General features: G+C 35.5%; 1 protein-coding gene across 2 annotated transcripts in view; it reads left to right on the top strand.

Moving 5' to 3' along the window:
- LOC138314761 (PDF receptor-like) overlaps positions 1-22,588 on the top strand; it is a 104,290-nt gene that overhangs the window by 55,476 nt on the left and 26,226 nt on the right. The window lies entirely within an intron of this gene.

Raw genomic sequence — 22,588 nt, 5'->3', positions numbered from 1 at the left:
ATTAAAGATAAAGTATAATTATTATAACAAAAACCTTCATGTATAACTCATGAAAAGATTTCATTATTGATGTAGGCGTGAAGAACATTAATATACAACCACATGTTTGGCAGAACTCGTAGTTCATTGACAAAATTTCAATTTCACGATTGGTTTTTTTTTCATTCGATTGCCGCAATCAAAAAATCTAAATGATCTCAATTAACATGTGAAAACAAATACTACAGACGGTTACGGGAATGAATATTTATCAATTAAACTGAAATCATTCTGCTTAGCGCTCAGCAATAAGGGAGTGGGACGACTGGTTCGCCTGTTGTCAGTATCATGTGACCGGGCAGGTTGTGTTGCTTGATGTCTTCGGTGGCATGCTTTAGTGATATAGCACTATAAACAGGGCAGAAGTTCCACTATACAAGAAGACACAACATGAATATACCGCAGTCTCCCAAAACACGCACCTTGCACAACATACACGCAACACAACACATACACGGGAGGCCGTCCTTACATGATCATAGCTGTTAATAGGACGTGAATGAATCAAACAAACAAACAAACAAATATGATAAACCAAAACAAACTGAAATCAGTTTAGTTCAATACAAGACAATTATGTTGTCAATAAGTCGTTTTGCTGACGAATAATTTCACGGTAATTATTTAGTTTAAAACGTATGATTATTCAACATTTTTTGTGTGGTTATGTTAAAGAAACGTTTCCCAACCTATCATTTCTAATCCTGAAAAGTTGTAAGAATATAGGATCTTGATTATTAATGTTTGATAAACACTTCTTGAAAGCTTTATATAAAAATTCGAGGACTTATTAGCGTTAGATGAACAGAATGATTTTCTAGTTTGACGATCGTTGATCTTTTGACAATACTTTCTTTGTATACCCTTGTACTGTGATAAAACAATCTGTAGACTTAACGAAAGAAAAAGGCAAGTCTTTGATGTTTCTAAGTTACATCTTTAATACCTACATACAACCTATATTAAATGCAGACATTCATTCTGAGTGACGTTTTATTTGTGATGTAAATGTGGACACATAGTAAAGGCAACAGCTTTCCGACATATGCTTCTAAATATATACATACCGAATGTGTATATATCTTGAAACAGGAGCATGTGATAGGATCTTTTTTATTAGGATTATACACTGTAAACGCGCAAATTAACGCGAGGGGGAATTCTTGCGGAGGTCGTTAGATCGCAAAAATGCAATGCCTAACGCGTAATGTTTTATGACGTGTCGTATTTAAAGGATAAAACGAATAAAAACAAGTTATTTAAAACGTAAACCTCTTCTTTATGGAGTTGTATATTTTAGCTCATAAATAGTACTCAAAGCACTAATTCCCACTTTAGAGAACAAATTGTCATTAAATGGCAATAAATGTTAAATGTTTTGTCTTTCGCGATCTTCTCATGTGTTCTAATAACCTATTTCGCATGCAATGGTTTCATGATAGAGGTTTCCATAACCACATATGTATAACTGTTTTTCCCCTCTTTCGTTTCCATTTCATCGTTGTTTTGTTTTTATTTTTCGGCAATTTGCTCCGAATACCATGGTTGAAACTAAGCTTGCAGTTCCTCTTTTCAAATTTTGTTGATTGTTTGATATAACGACTGCAATTTGTCCGTACAACTAGTGGGCACAAATACAAGTCTGATACCATTGGACTTCTGTAAGTCCAAAAACATCGAATATAGCTTATGATCAATCTTCCGCAAAGGATGGCTTTCACGCGCATTTTCCACGTACGGCAGAATGATTTTTCCACGTACTCATTCAAAGAGTCTTCGTTGCTCCAATGAGATTCGGTATATGTGATTTCCCACACAAACAACACCAATTAATCTGCATGTATGTGTAATAGAGATTAATTATAACGACTAGACCGGGTCGTTATATATATATATATGTACAGCTGTATGTATACACATAGGATATATTGACTTTTTGATATCTGTTTGGTCCAAGTTAATCATACTTGTTTTGTTCCAAATCATCTGGTAAATGTTTGATATCTGTCATAGCTTTTCGTTTTACGAAGTTCCTTCTATCCAATAAAGTTCTTTCCCATTCCCTTATGAGTTCCATGTGACCACCATTCTCCGTATAATCAATTTGCAAGTATAAGTCTTTTAAGACTAACTACTGAAAAGCAACTTATCCTTCTCATGCTTTTTGATGAAGATTCTTGGTAACAACAATTTGATTCATTGTAGAGTTTGGTTTGTTTTGAGTTTAGGCAACTTTCTATGAACAGCTATGATAATCAAAGAGTTTCTTTTCTTGTTTGATAGGGGTTCATTACTTCTAAACAAATGCTTATCCTTTCAGGACCGGCGTTATAAGCAAGAGAATAGATAAATTTCATTATGTGGCATATTCCTAAGTTTCAACAGAATTTGGTCTTAAATTACACTAGCTGTTAAGCTTAAATAAACAAGCAGCAACCATCCTGCCATTTTTATTTTTTAACCGGAAAAAATTCCGATATATCATATAATTCACGTATTTAGAAATTAAACTGTGTGGGAAAGGTGATATTACGATACAATTTTGCCATTCCTTATTATAAAAAACCATAATCATGTCAACTGAAAAAAATATTGTATATGATGCCAGGACATAGATAATTTATTTGAATAATTTCTCCAAACATAATTTGTTGAATTGCTGCACCCTGACATAAACTTGCAGTAATATTTAATTTTTGACAAATATTTACTTTCGGGTATGCATTTCACCTTTAGACGATTTTTTAAAGTCAAAACTGGCAACTACAAACTCAACATCAACTATAAAAAATGATTAGCTGATTTGACTATCATATATGACAAAACACTCCCTCCCCCTAACACAAATTATTTGTTTTGTTTGTAATCATCATCATGGAAAAAATACTATATTTCGTTTTTAATAGAAAACTAATCCTCCATTTCACCTCATCCTAACTAAACTAGACTACACATAATATTAATCCTACTTTGTTGTCTTGGTTTTTTGTACTAAATGTTACTTTTTTAATATTTTAATTTTATACTCATCATATATAAAAAAAAGTTTAAAATATTCCATAATTTACATTTTGTTTCTTTGTTTGGTTATAAAATTGGTATAATTCTTCAACGTTAATCCAAAATATTATTTGCTCTTGTGTTTATTTCAATATTGCAATAATATTGTAGTGTACATGTATTGATGTATCTCATTCAAATAAAGAACACAATTATAAACAAGACTGTGTCAATTATGCCATCAGATTGGTTGCTACCCTTTGACTATTGCACCGTTTAGAATAACATTACACAGTGACACTATCAACACGTAATATAACATATGTGTCCCACGACGCTTGTTAGCCGAGTGGCCACATCAGAACAGTAATTAGACAGTGCTGTTAATCGGAAGGGAGACAGCATGGAGCTGATTGTCGTCAAACCTTGTCGTAAACATCTGCCCACTACCCTCGGCTTCATCCCTGTGCTGACGTCAGGTCGCTGACATTTCTTTTGTTCACCAACTAAACAGATACGCAAACCGTCCACTTATCAGGTGCGTTTTGTCCACGACATCGCCCGGTGAAGTTGATTATAGATTTTCAACAATAAACGAGATTAATTCTGTTCAGTGTATATCTTTTGAAACAAGAGGAATCGCCATTCCTTATTTTCAATTTGTCTATGCCTGTTTTTTTCTGAACAAGAATGTATACATTGCCTTTCTGGAAGAATCGTTTTACTGTCCATTCATTGAACGTACAGTGGTGACTCCAGTGGTCTATAAAATATGTCTAGACATCAAAGGATCCCTATAACATAAGACCAGACACACTGACGAAGTTTATATGGATTCTAAAACCTAACGCCATATGCTTCATAAATCTAACCATGTTAGGTTTAAAAACGTTACCTATTAGACGATGGTGCTGGTTCGGAAGCAAACGAAGCATTTAAAATGGAGCTTACCGGTGATAAGGCCATAGAGGAAATAATCCACATCTAAACCGATTAAAATGTTAAAATGGAAGCTTGCAAAATACCTTTTTTTCATTGCTTGGGATTAGGTATAGAATGTAGACTACATCTCCATCTGATCTTGAAAATTCCTCGCCGGTGTTGATATCCCCTTAGATTGCGTGTATTTGTTCAACATGTAACAAGATTGGACTAACTATTCAAACGTTATACATGTAACTGACCGGTCATAATATTCTCTATTCTCAATATGGGTACATTTACAGTGCTGCGGAAACAGGACTGAAATTGTAATAGATTCTAAGGGACCATTTTCTTTATCAGTAGATTTGTTAATATGGCCCGCTCCCAATAGATTCAAACGAAGACGTTTTATATACATAATATACAAATCCATCTTTTAAGTCCCAAAAAGAAAAAAAACACGCAAAACTCGTAAATATGTATGTAAACGTAGAAGTGTCGCGTTGAAAATTGATTTGATAATGCACAATTTCTTCTGTATTGTATATCAGGCCTGCGTAACTGTAATGACGTTATTTAGTGAGTCAATACGTAATTAACATTTGTTTGGCACACCTAAAATCGTCATACCGATGTATTGGTTTTCCGTTAAACTCTATGTCGCAAAATTGATTCAAAACAATGGACGATATTCTGATATGATAAAGTTTATAACATTGATACCGTCGTGCAAGAACATAAACGTTTACCAAGTTTGGGATTGTTCAGATGTATTGAGTTGCCCGGATGATTGCGCTGATTCGCCACTCTAACGTCCGGTAACTGGGATAGAAGTGTTGACACGGTACCGTTAACGTTGTTATGTCGTATTTCCAGTAATCAGACGATTTTTATGGAAAGTATAATCCGTACAATAACAGACACTGTTCTCGCGGTGATAATGCCCCCTCCGATAGTGGCACATCACTGCAGCGTCAGCCAACTCCGATAACTGAATAATGTTCACTTCGGTTTGATAAATTAATCGTGAGCTATACAACTCAACTTGTGCTAGTTCAGCGTTCAAACAGTGAAAGTGCCAACTATCTCGCTCCAACAATCCTGAATTACAACTTTAAAGAATTCCTGAAAATTGATAGGGCGTATTTATATTTTGGATCGCTAATTCAAGAAATTAAATTACGTATCGAAGATTTCTCCACGTGGTAACAATTTCTGATCATATTGTATGCTTTATACTAAAGTAAAAATGATCACATTTATGACCACTTATAACGCCTTTTACCTGGTCTAATAATGGTTATGTAATTTATAAACATTTCTCAAATATCAGTTGATCATTTCGATCGATTTAAGTAAATAATGAAGTGACACTTAGGCATATAGATGTATTTGGATATTTTTTTTTCTTCTTCTTACTGTCACCTGAGGACCACCTACTCCTTCAACCCTGGCTTCAGTTGGGACAATACTTGGGTATATTTCGTTATTCTCTGAATTTGCTGTATCATATGCTAATGTAGTCCCCTCTCGCTCTCTCTTCATAGAGCAACACAATGCCATTGTTTTGTATTCAATGCAAAAAATTCTGTCAACAGTAATTACAGCGAAGATTCAAAGGAGAACAGCAATTTTTTGTGACGCGAGTTCTAGTTATGGATCACCCGCTTTCTGTTGGCTTATTTACAAGTTACCAATGATTTTATAAGAGCGGGACATCAGAAACCATGTGATTACAATTTGAATGTGGAAACTAAATGGCACTAGAATGCTACTGCCGTACCGTCAGTGATAGGCATGTCAAAGATTTCAACATATCAGGAAAAACCAGCGACGCAAACAATTACTTATAACAATCAGAAAAAAACATGGAGCCGACAAAAAAGATTATCAGGGAAACATTTAGGTAATTGTTTACCTCATCAACCATTAAGTATTATTTTCAGTTTAATTTCCAATGTACACGTATGCGCTATCGCCGATATGTCAAAGATATATTCAATACGTGTGATTGTAATGACCTGTCGTATATTACTTTGACTTAATCATGTATTGTTACAGTTTTACCAACGTAAAAAGATTGATGAATTTTGTTCATGCTACTTTCAACGCAACAACCTTTTCGCGATTATACCATGACCTGCTTGTAAGTATGATGAGGTAAATTCTTAAAACGCACTGACCTAGACACCTTTCAAATCATCGCTTACTCAGGATCGTGCAGCCGCATGCAAGTAATGCATGCGTATTTGTTCTTTTGTTCAGTGACGATATCGAGGTCCTAGCAAACGTCTCCATTGATGGTAGATTGGAGCAGACGACTGGTCAATGTGATTATCTTGTTGAGCGAAAGAGGCCAGCACAAGATATGACTGTCCCAAATGACCTGGACGAATCTACTTCTCGATCGCCACTTTGGAATAGAATGTATACAATCAAGACCTCAATCGACCGAAGTAATGGACACGAGATTTCACAAGTGACAATTGAATGGGAAGCCATTAAGTGCTAGATGTGTTGCTATCAGAAACATTACAAATGCCGGTTACAGTATACATTGTTAGGAGTTTCTTGCAAGCACTTTACGGATTCGTTATTATTTTAGTTACACTATGAGGTCACTCTATTGAGTAGTAATACTTTGATCATTATTTAAACAATATTGTTTTGGGAGACTGTGCACTTATCGGACAATGTTTAGCATTGCACCTATTGTCGTCCCTGATAAATTGTTGTATAAGTAGCATTTTGATTGGCTTAAAGATGTATCATTATCGTCTCATTATTGGTTAAACCAATGGCGTAATTATTCAATGGTCAAAACAGTCCATCAAGATTTATGGAATTTCCTGGGATTATAATGACTTCTAAAGAATGATTTAATATATTTTTATGTAATGGAATACAAAAATCAGTGTGTATTCTGGTCATTAACAGCTTCGTGGTTTATTTAGTGTCCACTATAGATTTTTGCGCTTATCTCCATATCATTAGAACATGCTCAAATTAGTCTTTAAGAAGCGGCTTCGTTTAGGATCTTGCCTCCCATCCTCCTTTTTCGTGTCTTGGTTAGAAATGCCGCTCTTTGGGCCTCAATACGCCGATTCTGGGATACAAGGAACTCTTCTGGGTAGGAGGTAGAAAACGTTGATTTGGTCATGTGACCGCGAAAAATTTAGGGCACAGTTTTCCGTCATGGCGGTGACACTTATAGGCAGAGAATATCAATGTCCGGGTAAAGGTCATAGTCGGTAATACTTGCTCGATAACGGAACTAAGATAAACTGTTATGTTTTGTGTTTCTTATTTGTTATTGAGTTTTGGAAAAATGCACCCAGGTAAGTTATACAATAAATGTGAGTGAGACGTCAGCTACCGTTGATTTTCAACTGCTAGGCGACAGCTCCATTTGATGCGGTAATTTACATGTCATTTCCATATTAAGTGTCCAAATTTAATTTTCGTGCATATTTGGATTACATTTAATACAATTTGTTCTGATAATTAATGTTAAATGTTCTGTCATGATATGTAATTTTCCAACCGTGTACAATCATTACATATGCCGCCATTTTGTTTCAAATGTGCCCTAAATTAGGTCACGTGGTGATGAAAGTCACATGACTAAACTGACTAAATGTTGTATCCCGTATTGGAGCGTTCGTCCATGTGAACACAGATACCGAAATTATTATAATAGCAATATACGAACACTGCAAGTCTTTTTTGTTTTATTTTTGCTGACAAGACCAGGGTTTATCGTGCCGATTATCAAATGGACATAAAAGTGATTGGGCCTTATGAAAATGGCAAGAAGGTTTAATATCCATGTGTGTTATATAATCATGTGTATACTCGATATATCACATGGAGGCAAATGAGTGTAAGGACATCTGATCACAATGTTCTAATTCCTAAACGTAAAACACAAAACACATGCGAACAAATAAGATCCGAAATGTTCTGAACATACATTAAAGTTTGGCTTAATTCCGTACAAATAGGATTTTCCAGGTCGTGATTGGCTATGACGTTATCTTTGCCCGAACAATGTCGTAGATGATTTGACTACTGCAATGCCTTTTACAAATGTTTGCTATAAATATGATTCATGTGACATAAATGATTACCAATTTTATATTAGGATGTAGGATATCTATTGTATTGTACAGTTTACATATGGAAGAGCCATATGGGCTGCTATAGAATATTTAGCCCGTTATATTTTGATCAGATGAAAAAAGAAAATCAGCTTAAGTATTTATAAAAAGCCTGAAGCTTAGCGCTGGATCATAAACCCTATCAGCTATAAATACATGTAAGACTTTTTGGTTTACTGCTTCTTTACTTTACATGGTATTGTAACATACAATAAAGACATTAGACGATACCAATACTACCCTAACCAATATATCTATAACACATAATTACAGTGTAAGTGCGCTGGCCTAGTTCTCTATCAAAATGTCATAATGGTATCTGCTTATGTGAACATGATTTGCTCAGAGGATAGCTTTTTTCGCCATTTGAAAAACAATATTTGGTTACCATGGCTTTAACAGGCTTGAGGTACCACAAAATTAAGACATCTGCCAAAACTGAACACTGCAAAAACATTGCAAATCTTTGCCAAATAATTACAGAAAATAATTGCTGGGACTAAAAACAATCCAATTTGAAAGGTTACTTCATTTGTATTTAAATGGGAAAATTTTGCTATATAACTCCATGACTATATGTATGCACGAATTTCGTGCCTTCTTTAGAGAACAAATCCTATGATGTACTAAATGATGGCGAATATAGGTATTTTAGATATTCCGATGCAATACATTCTAACGATGTGAACGCAGGGAATCCCCTTATCGGAATTTTTATTTTTTTTTCTAATGTAGTGGCGTTATGTAAATATCATTTAATCGATATCACATAGTCTTTTCTCTGTTTTTCTCTAAATTGCAATATATTCTGGATATTGAAAATGCCACACACTTGTCCCGTATTTCAATTTATCCATGCGGTATTCCCCTCCTGAGACAGTGTCTGCAATAGCGGTGCGCCCTATACGGCATGCAGCTCCGAATTAGGCAATATAAAATGCTCAAGCTTACGGATGTGACAGTATAAGCATGAGTGTGTACGCAATTTATCCTGACGAGGCAATTCTTATGAAATAGCTATTAGATTTATAGTGCCGTGCTTTGAATGTTGTAGTGTCAAGACTTTAACCATATAAAATCAAATGGTGAAACACAAGGAAATATTTAGGACATAAATTCATTGTTAAGAATAAAAATGATAGGAATAAACATGGTACCATCTCAGAAGGTGAAATATATTTCCGGTAAATCTTGAAACTGGCTGAAAGGATATTATGTAAAATGAAAGAAAATCAGACCCACTCTGATCACTGGTTTAATTTCAAGCAATCAAGGTCCTGTTTATAAACCGCTGTTCTACTATACTTGGTGGTGTACACAGTCGGCAGTATTCTTGAGCGTCTAACTCATAAATATCCCCGTCTAGATGTTAATATAGCCGTTCTGCTAGACAAAATTGGGCTGTTTAACCGTATTTTGGCTATTCTAGTCTATAACGTAATTTATCAAAACACCTTTCACGGCTATTCATCTCAGCGTAACTTTGCTTCATACATAGAAAAGACATTATCGGACATTGGAGGAATACGGTTTTGCAGATTTTCTACATTTCGACGCAAATTGGATATAAACCGTTTCTGTAATGCTAGCATTGGGAAATGAAGTAGAACTTGCCGATATACGGGGTTTATTATGGAAAACCAATGTCCACTGCGGTTCCTGAAATTGCCAAGACATTCTCTATTTAGCGAATTGTCTCCTATTTCACGCTGTGCTACAAAAACACATAAATCTGGGAACACTTGCTTGGCTATGACAAGCTAGAATACTTGAATGTTTGAAGAAGGTTTAGCTAACTTAATCATACAGAGAGTTACGGTTTTTTACCACGGGTTGTCGTTATACGGCCACGGTAGCCCAGTGTGATTATCTGGACAGTGCCAGGTGTCGGCAGTTAAGTCACTCCTGTGTCTGATTATAACCTGATATTGACATATTTGTCAGCCACATTATCATCTAAATGTATACTTATCTGGCAGTAGGTTATGATATATAATAACTTGGGACTTTGGATATCAATCCAATCATACCACCATACACCAGAGAAAACACGTACTTTACATTTTGTTTGATGCTTTACTTTACCACACTGGTTCATAATAAATCAAAATGAAAGACACAGATTATTAAGCATAAAATGATATTCCTATTCAGTTTATAAGGTATTGGGAATCAGCACCATAACAACTCGCTGATATCATGTGCATTAAATCCTATTTTGATGTAAAACATTAACATTTAACGATACAAGCTAAGTGACGAAAGCAGAAGATGAATTTGGATTGTTTTGAAATGATCGGGTAATTTGTTTTTATTTTGAAGACTAATTTACAAAATCCAAGAAAATGAATGTATTGATATCCGAGTGTACCGTATACATGTGCTTATGAAGGATAGTGCAGGCCGAGGGTTTTACAACATTTTGTGATCCCGATGATAGAATATCCTTATTCTTCATATGCGAAATGAACGAGTATTTTCTCTAATAACTCGATAGTACTGCCCACAACCGACCTCATGGACTCTCTAGTAGACCTGCATTCAACCACAAATAAAATGTCTATTGACTGATTCCGAGGTCCTCCGATCGACCCTCAATATAGCTTACTTCCGATGTACTCCGCACGACCCGCCACATAGACCACTTCCGATATACGCCTGCCGACCCGGAATTGAGGTATTGGTGCAAGTGGCGTGCTATAAATCTTTGCGTGGTACGCGACAGTGCATCATTAGCCCAAATGAAAATAAACGATGTTTAGATTGTCTTCTATTTCTGTCGTTTCCACTTGCATTAGCCTGTTAAAGATCCCATCCTTCCGGCATTACCGCACTTTAATCCTTTAAAGGGGTTGCTGATCCGCATTTGTTCTGTCCGCTGTAGGAGTAGGATCAAAGAAGACTTGTTCATTCTTTAGGCTAGATAACGCTTCGTTTGAATGAAAATCGAACGACCTGTTGTTGCAGGATCTGTGGTAATGTTTGGTGATATTGATACTCCAAAAAATAAATACTGACATCTTTGCTATTAAGCATCGAATAAGGATATATTAGCCTCTGGTTTTCATTATTACTCCAGCTAATATTCGACTGTAGTCACAATAACGACAAAGTGACTGTAACGTAGATGGGGTTTTGACGAGAAACATTTACAAAACACAGGATAATTTTGTTTTAAATGTTTTAAAAGCATAAGATGGTTCATTATTGGTGAGACCTGGGAGACCAAATGCAAACCTAGAAATAAATCAAGACTGTGGAATTTAAACGAGTGTGGGCATAAGGCATATAATGAAAATTGAAGAAAACAATCTGAGGGTGGTATGACCTCTCCTACAAATATTATTCAGACGGGTTGGTCATACGTAACAGTGTACGCTCCCCCGATTGAATGAAGGGACATATCAAATACGTTGTATCAAATGACTTCTCTACCTGCTGTCTCTATTGCATGATCGTAAAATGCGACTAGATTTAGGACATTTTCTTTTCTGTCCTACCTTACACTTCCCTTGACACTGCCTCACATTTTGCCCTCTGTTGAGCTCTCGCTGAGGACGGCTTTGGGCTCTGTCCCCTTGTCGAGACACACCCAAGTCTAAAACAAGCACTCAGCATACCAGCAGTGGGACCCGTTGTCAGTATAATGTCACCGAGTGTTTGGTGTCTTCGAAAGCATGCTTCATTGACACAGCACAATACATTTATTGCCCTAGTGTGAGGGAGATATGAATATTTGCTTCCCCAAGATAAACGATGTTTTCCGAAGGCGGATATTTTTCAAACAATTCGATAATTTATTACCATCAACCATATTATAATATTTATTTTCCCTGTCTTGTCCTTTTTATGTCCTATTGTAAATTCTATATCATGCGATCGTGTTTATTTGATATGCCTCTGGATAAAGAAGTGGACTTACTTGAGAATTTGACAATTTATTCTTCCTACAAGTTTAGAATGACTCCCTTGTCTGATAGATATTTCAATATTCTGATAACAAGTTAAATTATAGGACAAGTATTAAGTTATTTCTAGATTACGAAAGATTGAACTACGCCTGACGTTTCAGCTGATGAAAATATGAAAATAGTTCAACCATACATTGATTATCAGTACATTAATCTAGTTCCGTGGTTCCATGCGCAAATGGAACAATGTGATTACTTAATTATTCTTGTAATTAACTATGTCCTCAACAGCTGTACATTCCTTTGTGTGTTTTGAATATTCATATTGGGGTAACTTTTTCAACCACTATGGTTTGTAATAAACGCAATCTGCTGTTGGCATTTCGACACTTCAACTTTTGGAACACTACAGATGTAGAAATATTTAGCAAATAATATTTTATGGTAAATTGAGTAAATGATCTCGCCTTTAAATTGTTTTCCTTAAAATCCGAATGTCAAAATATCTAAACCATCACTATGATAAAAATGCATCACAATCAAGCAAGCAACTTGAATTGGTTATCACAGAGATTTTTTGAATGTGCTTATAAATATATGTTTATAAATGGTGAAAGCATCACAAATAAGATACATTTCACAAAAATGAAAACTCTGTTTATGCCATGTATTGGCCATGGTTGTTTGCATTACGATACAAACAAATCTTAACAAAAGACTGATGAAAAATATTGAACTTGAAAGGTAAAAGGAAATATCTTTCAATAATGTTCTAACACAGGATTCCCTTTTAAGGTAAAACATCTTTGAAATGATATACTAGTGTTAATTAGATCTACTAAATATGCATTCTTGTAGACCTTTATCACTTTCCTTCGAGTAACGGGCTTCCGCCTACATTCTACAAGGGACCATGCTATCTTGATCCGTAAATGTGCTGTGAAAGATTAACTCTACAAGGGACCATGCTATCTTGATTAGAAAATGTGCTGTGAAAGATTAAAATAATCTGTCTGCGAAAAATCTTATAATCTCTTTTTTCAATAGGTTCATGCTTTTAAAGTCTGATTAATTTGTGCTCTTGAATACATGTTTCCCTAGAGATGCTATTCTTTGAAGTCTTGAGTAAAGAGGTTTTTACGTACAATGGATGGTGTTGCTATGATTAAAGAACTACCGTCTAACTACTTTCAGATCCCTTCGTCTTTGTTATAATCTAATTTTGTTCATAAGATTTCTTCAATGAACATTTTGACTGGGTGTGGTATTCTGTATGGTCAGTGTATTGTGACTGGATGTGGTGTTCTGTTTGGTAATTGTATTGTGACTGGGAGTGGTGTTCTGTTTGGTCAGTGTATTGTGACTGGGTGTGGTGTTCTGTTTGGTCAGTGTATTGTGACTGGGTGTGGTGTTCTGTTTGGTCAGTGTATTGTGACTGGGTGTGGTGTTCTGTTTGGTCAGTGTATTGTGACTGGGTGTGGTGTTCTGTTTGGTCAGTGTATTGTGACTGGGTGTGGTGTTTGCTGTTTGTATGGTGTTTGTAGATGGCGTGTGTCTGTTTGGTCAGTGTATTGTGACGTGTTCAGTGTATGTGTGCTGTTTAGGTGTGGTGTGTCTGTTTGGTCAGTGTATTGTGACTGGGTGTGTTGGTGTTTTCGTTGTGGTGTGTTCAGGTGTGTTCATGAGTGACTGGTGTGTTGTTTGGTCAGTGTATTGTGACTGGGTGTGGTGTTCTGTTTGGTCAGTGTATTGTGACTGGGACGTGTGGTGTTCTGTGTTTTCGTTTGTCAGTGTATTGTGACTGGGCGTGGTGTTCTGTTTGGTCAGTGTATTGTGACTGGGTGTGGTGTTCTGTTTGGTCAGTGTATTGTGACTGGGTGTGGTGTTCTGTTTGGTCAGTGTATTGTGACTGGGTGTGGTGCTCTGTTTGGTCAGTGTATTGTGACTGGGTGTGGTGCTCTATTTGGTCAGTGTATTGTGACTGGATGTGGTGTTCTGTTTAGGCAGTGTATTGTGACTGGGTGTGGTGTTCTGTTTAGTCAGTGGATTGTGACTGGGCGTGGTGTGCATGCTTCAGTGCTGAGATTATAATAAAAACCGTTCAATCGTCCCACTGTCACATGAGGATATAATACGATTATATTGTAGCCTCCTTAACATACATATATTCACACACTGCAGCTCATTCCATACAGGGGAGGTCGTCCTTAAAAGACACCTAGTAATGATAGGACGTTAAGGCTAATCTACTAACCTTCAACACTAATACATTTATATAATCTTTTTATGATTGAAGCTATCTGGAATTCCAAATCCCATTTAGATCAATCATTGTAACTTCCCTTTGTTTCACCTCGGCAATACCTGTTTCAGGTCAGGATGTTTGAGTAGGTACATGTACCTAATGAAAATAAGTGAACTAAAATATGTGACGCAATCAAAGTTTAATCCTATCTGTTACATTGTTACACTATAGCGTGAAGTGGATACATTGTTCGTGCAAAATCATAATTATTTAACGGGTGATTGAATAGAATGTTCCATCAAGATGTACTATAAAAACCAACCATAAGTCAAACAGATTATTGCTTATTATGTAAAGTATTTAATATACTATGTCAAAGCAGAATAATTTGTAATAATTTATAGTTTTATAGGATGCATTCTGAAATATACTGCACATAGGAGGTTTGGTTCAATTTTGATAAGGATGCACTTTTGATTGAATGATAAAATAGTTCAACAATTTTCAAGGTAATTTGGCTTTTGCAAATGAAGAAGGTTCACTAGACGATAAGAAATATTGGTCTCCCCATATATTGACGGTCAGAGAGTGTGTAGATTAATATCAATGTACATATACCATTACTTGTGCCAACGGAATGGTTCATCATAAGGCCGCTAACCGACCTTTAACATTCATTAACCGAAGTCAACACATTTATATATCACTGATAATGTGATTTCTATCAGAATTCAATTTGTCATCATATTTGTTTAATGGTTCCATATAAAAATCCAATATACATTAATGTGTCTACAAGGCTCATCGACGACTGATGGGTGGTGCAAATCAAAGTAACATGGTCGTTATTCATAATTTGTAATTGACGAAATGACCAAACAACTGACAACTTCCTATTTTGGTACAAATACTTATCATCAATACGAAAGCCATGTATCACCGCGCTTGTTTACTCGTTCTTAATGGTAATGGAACAAAGCAAAGAAAGTACAAATGTGATTCGATATCAATGCCGTTTTGTAGAATATTAATGATGTAGGATTCAGTTTGCACATGCTTTTTAAACGCACACTTGTAAATTAACACTAAACTGTCTCTCTAGCCAGTTTAACGAATATGGCACTTTGGGTTTTAATTCCCATGGGTCCGTCCCTTTGAAATGACTTTTCCTCCTACGTCTTTTTAAGTAATAATGGAACTAGAGGCCAGTTTGTGTGTTGGCAGCATGGTGTAACCGGATGGGCGTTCTGATGGATATCATTCTTATACACTGGTTTTGACAGAAATATCATAGTAACCCAACTCAAAATCAATTACTATATATATGTGTCCATATAAAATGCTATTGCTGTAAATAAAAGCAAACAAAAAATTATTGTGGTCTACAATTTATTTCACAGTGTTACAGTGTTATCACTAATTGTAAAGCTAATTATCCAGGTATGTTTTCATCTAAACCTACATGAGGCATATATAAAGCAAATAACTTTACAGTGCAAAATGGATGTAATGTAAATAACGTTTATAAGGTATAATATATGATCATTTGAATTACATTCACGGCTTAGTTCATTAAACCTAAAAAATTTGATAGATTACTGAAGAGCATTTTTACATGTCAAAGTTTTCGCCCAGTTACGGCACATATAACTTTAATGTAAGTAAAATTGAAATATAACTATCCTAATTTTATTTTGTCTCAATTTTACCATTTCTCGTTTTGAGTATTGTGTTCTTATTACAATATTTCGGCTTAATACAGATTATTAGGTTGTGGATCATTTGTCTATAATACCTAGCCGTGAATAGTTATAGACTCATGAAGATGAATGGGAATCCTCTTACAAAAGAAGAAATATATAATGTCGACAATATTTTGGTACAAACAAACAAACTAGACTACAGTGTTATGGACTACACATATAATGCGAACGCCTACTCAATTCCATACCTTCTATATAAAGTTAGCGAAATTCACAGGTTTCCTGTCATGGTGAATTTATTATAATGTACAATGTAATTTCTAATGGTTTCGTTAAAGAACCAGCATCACATTTCACAGAAAGAAATAAGTTTATCCTTAAATCTTTAAAATTGTCACTTAGAAAATCCTATAGCCTATACATAATTGATTGCTACTGCACATTATTAACTTATCTTGACAAGGAACTATTCGCTTTTGGAGCTGAAATGTGTTGCTCAATGAAGGTCCCTAGGACGGAATGGCTTCTCGGCGCATCTGCAGCTACTATAAATGATTTTTACAGCATAAACTTGCAGATTTGAAAAATCTAGGATTACATGCTTGCACCCTACTGATACATAGATAAAACAAAATCTTATGCCAAACAGCATTTTGCATATTGGCAAATGCCTGATTTTGACTTGACATGTCAATTAAGTTGTTTCCCCAGATGTCCAACGAGGTGTTCATTGCTATGTATATCAGGATAACGTGTGAATGAAAGATTGAAATGGAAAGTAAACCGTCTGTCTGTACTTTAGATAGCATGTACTGTATTACATGTGTAACACTGTTACCACCGAGATCGCATGTTTCTATGTAGGTTCTCAATGCTACTGTCTGATCCTCCCCAATAAAGAAATGATGATGGTCGTCTGGCTTCCCCTTGTGACAGAACTGTATGTTCGAGGACATTATTGAAATGGACAATCGGTGGTGAAAATCATCACTTCCAAACACTTAAAGTATATATTTAGATTTCTGTGGACGTTCGATTATGTGTCGTGTAAGACGAGTAGCGTCAATGGCGGTCGGATTACCGCAGTCCCGTCTTACTGTAGAGCAGTGCTGATTGAGGAATGATCATGGAGCATAGAACCGACCAGATAACTTCATCAGTCTAGCTCTAATACTAGGATATTGGATTCATTTGTTTCCATCAATCATAGAGTGAAATTCAGAGAACACACAAAGATATGCTCGATTCCAAAACTACAACTAGGCCAAGCAAAAGACATTTGTCAGCAGATAATCACGCTAAGGGCTGTTAAAAGACATTCAGCGACAATAAACGACTTGATTAAATTGCTGTTGAGATCGAATGCAATCCGTCAATACTTAATGTTCAGTGTTGTTCAGTGTAGTGAATTGTCATGCTGACGGGGTATTCAAGATTGTACATGCCATCGATTTCAGGGGACGCAACAATATGAAAAAACTTTTAATGTGCAACATTAAGGTCTCATGACGAATTGCATCGTGTCAATGAAAACGAAATCAGAATTTGCCAGAATTATCATGTTCCAACCGTTGGTGGATCATTGATTTTAAGGTGTTTAAGAAATAACATCCTCCAGCAATAGTTCCACATTTACACAACAGACAAACATAGCCTCCAAGTACACTCACAAATCACCACGCGCACACCTGTTGCGCATACATGGTAGGTCAAACAACATACCAATTTATATTCAGCTGAATTAATTAAATATGACAGCATGGAACGCACTACGTACGAGGAAGCTTATTTGTGCATGGCATAATATACTTTAGAAATCTCTTATTCACAATAAGAAGTGACTTTTTATTATGGCAATCAGCGTTCCCTTTTTACTGGTTTACAACATCGGCAACACCGGGATTAGTATCAGAAAGATCACAATTGAGTATTTGATAGTTATTGTTGACTGCTGTCGAAGACTCCAATCAAGATTTCACTCTAACTTCAACAGGGCTATCACAGATGTACGATACGTTTTACCGTTGGTCATGATTGCTTCATGTGAATACCGAAGGCAATGTCTGTCTGGACAATCTTACGTAATTCAAAATCTAAATAACAGTCACAGAAATAAAAGTCCAGAGATTAAACTCCTATTTATCTGGCTTTTATTAGACAAATACTACTAGGACAGAATAGTTTACCGGGGGGGGGGGGGGGGGATGCTGGCTTGGGATTAATTTACACGACCTATATAATTAACAATCGACCAGCAGTCGATTACTCTTTGTGGCTAACCAACACCAAAAACAGATTGAGGAACACTGTATTTACACAGTACAGTGTATTTGTATTGAGGTGGTTTTGGATTCATGCTGCAATACAAATTTTAAAGTGACTAGAATAGATGCGTTAAAAGTGTTGTTCACGGTCGATTTTACGGAAATGCTCGATGTGAATAAGCCATACGCCTGTCTCCAAATGAGATCGGGTGTCGGTGGTATGGTTTTAAACTAAAAAAGGGAATCAGGTGGTATAAGGACGTTTAGCTGTTCTACAATATATAAATAGTATTTGTTATCGTTACAAAACACTGTTTCTTTATATGGAATTTTCGCTATTGATATAACGTGAAAGATTAGAAATGTGTAATTGATTACCATGAATACTTGCCGTTCGATTTCGACAGTGATTAACTTAGATATGCGCCTCTACGATAGCCAATCAAATTCTGAATGTTCTTAAAGAGCTACTCTATTATCGTATACTGACAAAGGAATTATTGGGATGTGCCAGATATAACCGGTTAATAAGTAGATCAAAAGTCTCATCAAGCCAGTACATAAAGGTTGGCTCTGAATATTAGTACTGTTTGCCGTTAGATGATTTAGCGCTTGTGTTTTTTAACGTCCATAGTAGCTGGGGTGACTGATTTACCCGGTATCAATATAATGTGACCGGGTGGGGTGTGCTTGTTTAATATATTCGGCGGCATGTCTCATAGAGATAATACTATAAAAAGGACAAGAGTTTCACTATTACTAAACGACACAATGCGAACGTACTCCCACAACATCCAGACATGCACACACCGCAACACATTGCAAACATTAGAGACTGTCCTTACATGACCCTGACTGTAAAAAAAGATGCTTATCTTATTTAACCAAATCAAATTCGTGTCAGAAATGAAATCCGTGTGATAAGTGCGTTTGCATCCTTGTGGATTCATGCACTCTACATTTAGATTTTTTTTCAGAAATATCGCAATTCTTGCGGTTGATCGAAAATCAAACGGAATGACTGCCACGGACACCACGAATCATTCAATGTGGTATAGTCTATCGTTCATTTTGGATTTGTTTCCATTGATTGTTTTGTATCAATCATGCCAGGTTTCTTTTTCCTTTTCTAACAGTGGTCATACAAATATGGAAAGTTGTTGAAGACCCGTGTGGATATCACACCGCCATATTTCAATCACCACTGCAGGACATTGTTACATAACGGGCTTCTCTGACGTTATTGAAGAAACCGGAAGTTGTGACCGTGTGATTGATTAATAAGCTGTGTTTCAATTTCTAAAGCTAATGTTTCGATATATATATATATATAGACAAACATACCTTATATAGGTTTCTTGTGTTATAATCACATTATATGTGTTATATCGTTTAAAGCCAAAAAACATATATTTCACAGATTGATATAACACCCTCTCGCCCCCCCCAAAAAAAAAAGTAAAGAAACGCAAGGCACAAAGAGAAAGAAGTGTTTCAGAAGTGTTTCTAAAGTGTAAGGTTTTTTTTTAAAAAGATCCTGTTGTACATGTTCTTTCTGAAAATTAGCTTTTATAATGAATCAAAGTTTAATGTCGTAATAACGTACAGAAAAACACATCATTACCATCCAATCATATGAAAATATGCTTTCAATATATCATGAACAAAATATGGGTAATATCAATATATTACGACTTCGACTTAAAAGGCCACTGACGATAGCGCAGGTCACATTTTAAACCAGCTTAATTAATACTGGGTACTCCACTTAATATCATGCAAAGATAAATGATAAAACAACCGTCTCTGTTATGCTTTAAAACCCGTGTGACTGCTAGAAAAATGAACGACGATAGGAAAAAGGTGATTATAAAAGGTAATTTAAGACTTCGTGAAACAAAAATCATTTTAAGAGTTATGAGGAATATTTTGTTGTTTATATACATCTGGACCCTTTTTAAATCCTTCCCCATATTATGAATCACAGTTTCCTGATAACATGGTAACCAACATCGTTAAACCTAAAATTTCAAATGAAAAAGCTAATGTATTGGTTTTCAAGTTTTTGTAATAGAAACAACAATACATCTGTCAGGTTTTTAACTGTCTGTTTTAACTAAAGACTTATAGGTATTATGATAGAATTGTTGTATAAATGTAATTACAATCCACAGTGTATCCAACAATCATGATATGACCATTGTGTTCAGTAGCCATATCATATTGCTTTATCTTATTGTTATAACGCCTTTGTTGAACAGCATAGCTGTCTATTAGAAGCACGTGCAATTATGCTCTAATGTTTCTAATTAATATTACAATTGATTTGTATTATTTTAAAGTACAGAGATAATGCAAGCTGACCAAGATTAGCGTTACAAGCCGGAAATATCATTTTCAATGGCTAAAGCCGGAAATTGAAATGTTCGATTTTAGTTGAAGTATTACGATTTCCCGTGCGCATTATGTGCACTTTAGCTCTGTAAAAGAACGACAAATATCATTTTAATCCTTTTACAAATTTAACCTCTCAATATCTGTTATAATATCAACTCCTGTGCGACACTCATGAGAGTGCTGGATTCCAGGAGAGAGGACTTGTGTAGTGAGGCCCTACAGTTGGTGTAGGAGTCTGTGGAAATAGAATGTATAATCAGCATGTACACCGCCTTAACTTCTGCCTGGGGAATGACCGCCTGATACGTGGTATAATTCACAGATTATTCCTAATGCCCTCTATCCTGTCTTTTAGCCCACAAACGATTGATCACGTTTGGTTCTAAATAACAAAATTGTACAGCATACTCTGGTGCCACAGAGAGACAGAGAGATCAGCTATGACATCATGAACGCTTCTTATACCATGTCTTAAGGTAAAACAGCATTTCCGAAATGTATTTTGTATTCAATCGAGTTTGCAATCGGTTTTGTCGAGTTATTAAGAGTTGTATATCGTGAATGATTAAAATATACTCTCACATCGATTTTGCTAGATATCAAGCACATCGATGCACACTGATTCAGACAAAATGTTATAGCATTTTAAAAATACCAACTGGATGCTGTTGATAATCTTGAGACATGAGTAGCCGTCATTTTGCGCAATCAGAAATTCCTGACAGAAAGTATTTATCGATAATATATTCATATTCACACACTTGATGAGCAACGCTTGATATACGATTCTATTTCCGCCCTAGCTGCAGGTAGAGCATTGGGATTGTAATGCGACTAAGTATGTTTTTTCTCTTATTTCTTATGCCTCGTTTTAGAGAAAGGCCCTGGTTTATTTTACGTTGGTAGTATAATGTGTGCGGGTGGGATGTGTTGTTCGGTGTCTTCTGTGGCAGGCTTCGATGCGATAGCACCGATCTTACAAGGAGACAAATACGAATACACCACAACGTCCTAAAATATACAGACACAAACCAAACACACTTCATACAGGAGATGCAGCAGAGATGCCGGCTGTTAATTTAAAGATGCAGTACACCACACACAATCAAGAAACAATATCTGTCAATATACATTATGTACATGTACATGCTTGTTTCACAAATACACATACAGTAAAACTTTTATAATGAGCGAACAAATTTACGGTTATTCATGTAGTGTAGTAATGCTCATTCCCCGTAAATGGTTCTTCAAGATTCTTTAATATTTTTATAACGAACTATGGTTCCCAGACATGCGTTAAAACTACATTATGTATGTTTTACTTTACTGTATTACATTGTACTTCAGGACGAGTTATGTGTAGATGAATATCAATAGTTTTTTTTATTTGTATTTACAGGCATATCAACCGTTGATTCATTTGTATTTACAGGTATATCAACTGTTTGTTTATTTATTTGTATTTACAGGCTTATCAACCGTTGTTTCATTTGTATTTACATATACATGTATATCAACCGTTGGTTCATTTGTATTTACAGGCTTATCAACCGTTGTTTCATTTGTATTTACATATATATCAACCGTTGGTTCATTTGTATTTACATATTATCAACCGTTGATTTATTTGTGTTAACAGGCATATCCACCGTTGGTTCATTTATTTGTATTTACAGGCATATCAACAGTTGTTTCATTTGTATTTACAGGCATATCAACCGTTAGTTTATTTTTTGTATTTACTGGCATATCAACCGTTAATTCATTTGTATTTACAGGCATATCAACAGTTGTTTCATTTGTATTTACAGGCATATCAACCGTTAGTTTATTTTTTTTTTGTATTTACTGGCATATCAACAGTTGTTTCATATGTATTTACAGGCATATCAACAGTTGTTTCATATGTATTTACAGGCATATCAACCGTTAGTTTATTTTT

The sequence above is a fragment of the Argopecten irradians genome, chromosome 2 (genome assembly GCF_041381155.1).
Source record: "Argopecten irradians isolate NY chromosome 2, Ai_NY, whole genome shotgun sequence".
Taxonomy (NCBI): Eukaryota; Metazoa; Mollusca; class Bivalvia; order Pectinida; family Pectinidae; genus Argopecten; species Argopecten irradians.
This window is presented reverse-complemented; position numbering and strand designations above follow the sequence as displayed.